The sequence below is a fragment of the Saccopteryx bilineata genome, chromosome 3, assembly GCF_036850765.1.
Source record: "Saccopteryx bilineata isolate mSacBil1 chromosome 3, mSacBil1_pri_phased_curated, whole genome shotgun sequence".
Classification (NCBI taxonomy): domain Eukaryota; kingdom Metazoa; phylum Chordata; class Mammalia; order Chiroptera; family Emballonuridae; genus Saccopteryx; species Saccopteryx bilineata.
In genome coordinates this window covers 314,575,096-314,580,115 of record NC_089492.1, presented here as the reverse complement: position 1 = coordinate 314,580,115, position 5,020 = coordinate 314,575,096, and positions in this window count along the sequence as shown.

The window sequence follows — 5,020 nt, the reverse complement described above, 5'->3', positions numbered from 1 at the left end:
CATTTATTCTTGAGTACTATCCCTTCATTAATTTTTCTGACCTTTGACCTGTTGAGGACTCAGGTCAGTTGTCATGATATCCCACATTCGGAATTTCTTCCACTGTTTGGTTTTTTGTCATTAAGTGGTTTTTTTCTTCAATGTGTTTCTGTAAAGTAAAAATTAAACCTAAAGACCTGAATTCCTTTGAGAATAGAAGACTACTTTATGGGTAGTATGGAAACTATCTGAAAACTTACCAACTGAAAATAATCTACCAAATACATCCACTTTCACACTAAGCATGACGCCCTTATGAGCTCTCTTAAGATTTTCTGATACTTCAGGACACATCTTGCTAATGGATGCAGAAAATAAAGTGAGATAAAGCACAGATGCTCACAGACACAGTTGAAAGAAAGTCCTGGTGGCTCAACACTGTGCTGAGCTGCTGAATGTAGTTCCCAGGAAGAAACTTGGCACAGCTGCTTCTGCCGCTCGGGGTGCCCACTGCCGCCGAAAGGGCTCACTGCAAAACCAGCCCTCAACACTATTTCCACCTCTCTCTCTCTCTCTCTTTTGTAAAACAAAAATCCAATGGAGATTTCTTTCAGTTAACAAAAACAGGTACAAAGGTGGGTCTTTAATTAAGAAAAGGAATATGGGTATCATCATTACCCAAAAAACACACTGGACATTCTAACACTATTAGTGTAACCGAACAAAGCAAATGCTGGTTCAGCTAGCTGCCTGCCACAACACAAGTCACAATCATGACAGGAGCTGGTGCAAAAGGAACGAAGTTTATTCAGTTGCCACAACCCGGGACAAGGGTTGGCTTCTGTCTCAAAGACCATCTCGGCCTCGGCCAGTTGGCTCAGCGGTAGAGCGTCAGCTGAGCGTGTGGAAGTCCCAGGTTCGATTCCCGGCCAGGGCACACAGGAGAAGTGCCCATCTGCTTCTCCACCCTTCCCACTCTCTTTTCTCTCTATCTCTCTCTTCCCCTCCCGCAACCAAGGATTTATTGGAGCAAAGTTGGCCGGGCACTGAGGATGGCTCCATGGCCTCAGCCTCAGGCACTAGAATGACTGGTTGCAATGAAGCAACGCTCCAGATAGGCAGAGCATTGCCCCCTAGTGGGCATGCCAGGTGGATCCCATGTGGGAGTTCGTCTATCTGCCCCTCCCCCTGCTTCTCACTTCGGAAAAATACAAAACAAACAAATCAAAGACCATCTCATTTTCCTGCTCACACCCCTGATTCTTAAAAGGATACAGAGGCAAGGGGAGGGTTTTTTCCCATCCAATAATCTTGCTAGCTTTCTGCACACGGGTCCTGTCCATTCATCTTTCTAAATTTCAGCACCCTTGGTGAAAGAACTGCCCCCTTTGCCATCTTGATCAATGGCAGACACTGCCCGGTGCTCCCTGTCTGTGGTAACATTAGGCAGGTACTACGTACCGTCAACCCGTTTTACAGAAGAGCAGAGATGAAATAACTCATTCAATGTTATGCTGCCAGGAAGTGGCTGTTAGGAGGGGGAAGAGATGAGGGAGAGGAGTGCTGCAGAGACTGCAGCCTGGGCCAGCACCAACCCTGACTCAAGAATCCAAATGGGAGAAGTCTCCACCTAAGTGCACTAAAAATGCTATCTCCAAATCTCAAACATCTGCTTTCCCTTCAGCGGAACAACTGGGTGGTTATTGCTTCAAAAACAGGTTGAGGGCCCTGGCCGGTTGGCTCAGCGGTAGAGCGTCGGCCTGGCGTGCAGGGGTCCGGGGTTCCATTCCCGGCCAGGGCACACAGGAGAAACACCCATCTGCTTCTCTACCCCTCCCCCTCTCCTTCCTCTCTGTCTCTCTCTTCCCCTCCCGCAGCCGAGGCTCCATTGGAGCAGAGATGGCCCGGGCGCTGAGGATGGCTCTGTGGCCTCTGCCCCAGGCGCTAGAATGGCTCTGGTTGCAACAGAGCTACAGAGTGATACCCCAGAGGGGCAGAGCATCGTCCCGTGGTGGGCGAGCCAGGTGGATCCCGGTCGGGCGCATGCGGAGTCTGCCTCCCCGTTTCCAGCTTCGGAAAAATGAAAAAAAAAATTAAAAAAGCAGGTTGAAGAAGTTCGGCAGGTTTGCTCGAGTGGAACTGACAGCCACTACAAGGGAAAAATGGTCATAACCCTGAACCTAAAGTGGCAGCTACTACCAGGATCAGGGTTCTCCAGAAGTCCCCAGTGCGGCTCCTTGAGAATGGAAGTGCCTGAGACGGAGGCAAGACAGTAAGAAGCTGGGAAAATCCCTTGGGAAGTGGAACGGAGAAACTGAGACAGACAGCTGAACAAACTGGCTGAACAATTTACAGAAGGTCACCTCCCTAGAGATAACATCTAAGCCTCAGTTGTGTTTCAGTTTCAGGCCTAGAAAAGCAGCAGAACCAGGTGGGCAATACCAGGACCAGCTGCAGTGACTAATAACCCCCTGTTCTGGCATTGACCGATCAGTAACGCCCGTGACCCTGAAATGACACACCTGGAAAAGTTAATGAATAGTCTATTTAGATCTTCCCTAGTACCTCCCCTAAACTTCCAGCCTTTAAAAACCCTCAAAACAAAGGACCCAGCACTGCTCCTCCTCCTGGGAGCACACCTGCGCCTTTCCCTTCCTCCTATTCTTCCCCCACAGGCGTAAGCCTCCTAAATTCTAAGGGTCCCCATGATACTTGCAACCAAAGGAGCAACGGGCAGCAGCAGCTTGTCCCAGGCTCACCCCTGAACCTGTCTCCAAGGCTCCCTTTCCTCTGATTTTTTAGTGTAGGCTCATTTATTTCCGATAAGATTTCTACAGCGCTAAAGCAGCCCTGCCTGGATTCTCTCCTGTTGCTTCTCTAGGCCCTTCCCTGTTTCTGTCTCCAGCTTTAATAAACATACTCTTGAAATCACTTAGACTTGTGTTGTGAAATCTTTCCTGCACAAAGTTAAGAACCCACACACTACTACCTGGCTGTAGGCTGACTCAAAGGACCAGGTCCCCTTTCCATGAACAAGACAATGCAGAGTTCCTGCACTATACTTCCCAGGCCAGAGGAAAACCTTATCCGTAGCTCCTTCCTTGGAGGCAGAAGTCCCTGCACTTACTGAAGAATTCTTGAACTGTGTGTCCCAGAATGCCAAGTGTGCAGAATTAGTAAACAGTCTGCACAAAATGGAATCATTGTGGACAGGTCCACTATGTCAGATATGATCGTACATGACTAAGGGAGACAGGCAGGGACAATACACATGTGTGTCCACCTTATGTAACCTTCACTTATGTAACCTCTCTGTAATCATAGCTTGGTGACACTTTTGTGTAATTTACTATAAAACTACACACTGTGGCCCTGGCCAGTTGGCTCAGTAGTAGAGCATCAGCCTGGCATGTGGATGTCCCAGGTTCAACTCCCAGTCAGGGCACACTGGAGAAGCGCTAATCTGCTTCACCCCTCCCCCTCTTGCTTCTCTCTCTCTCTCCCTCTCTTTCTTTCTCTTTCTTCTCCTGCAGCCATGGCTTGATTGGATTAAGTTGGCCCTGAGCACTGAGGATGGCACCATGGCCTCTGCCTCAGACACTAGAAAGGGCTTGGTTGCTGAGCAACAGAGCAGTGGCCCAGATGTGCAGAGCATCACTCCCCTAGTGGGTTTGCTGGGTGGATCCTGGTAGGGTGCATATGGGAGTCTGTCCCTGCCTCCCCTCCTCTCACTGAAGAAAAAGTAAAAAACAACAACAAAAAACTTCTATGTACTGCATCAAGCTGCCACTGCCATATTGCATCTAGCTGCTGCTGCAGCCCAATAAAGCATGTATGATCTGCCTCTGGCTTCGCATGTCTTCTTTCAGCCCCCGGTCCCTCGCACCCCTTTATCCCTTGCCTCTGAACTCAGACCCAACACCAAGGGAGAACATCGTCCATGGTCTTGCTTTCTGCAGTAAAACTGCTTGTAGTCACAGGGAACACCTCCAGACCACACTTTCTACAATGCCTGAGGGCAACAAAGACTACAATCCCACTTCGTAGGCAGAAATGTGGATATACTACATGAGGACCTGAATTAAAATTCCCAGAATGCTGGAGGGAAAAATAATCCACAGACATGTCATTCTGCAGTGCAAAGGTCTCCAAAAAGTCAGATCTCTGGCAGACTGAGCGCCACTGACATGTTTGTCTGGTGCAGAAGTTTCTTTGACTACCTGGAGCTTGTGAAAAAATGACATAAATAGAGCCATTTCAAAATGGAGTTGGTGCCACCAGCCCAGAGAAATTGCCTTGCATGTCTTGCTTCTTGAAACTTTGGAATGTTTGAGTTGGGCAAAATAACCTTTGGACTAGACCAAACCAACATTGTCTTCCAAACAACTGTCAGTATAGTCATAGGAAAGCAGACCTCCTGACACAATGACATAATTATGGACATTCTTTAGAGTCAGTGCTGTATACAGCTAAAGAATAACAGCTTATTGTCATCAATAGAACTTTCTCCTATTCATGTAATTATTTCTCTTTCTCACAATATTGCCTTGCCTTCACCTTGTGATAATAATACTATCTGGGTTTCTACCTGAATCGCTGCTTCCCAGTATTGCAATTTCTTTTTATCTCAAATAAATGCTTGTTGCCTCTCGCTTGGCTTTTTATTTTTAAGATTAACTAAGAATTTTGTAGATTAATTTCCACAGTGTGCTGCATGGTACTGCTTCCCACCAGGTTGCTCTTTGGTGTTTGAATAATTGGGTCCTGTTAGTATGAATTCTGTGGTAGCACTAGTCTAGTCAAATTTCCTATTGCAAATAAACTTGACATTTATATACAGGGGTTGGCAAAAGTAGGTTTACAGTTGTTTGCATGAAAAATAATACATTAATAAATAATAATACAAGGATAAACTATTATTCACAATCATAAACCTACTTTTGTTCACCCCTGTACATATAAGGCTTTTTAAAAAATTTTATTGATTGATTTTTACAGAAAGAGGAGGGGTGGGGTGGCGTGAGAAGTATCGTTTCATAGT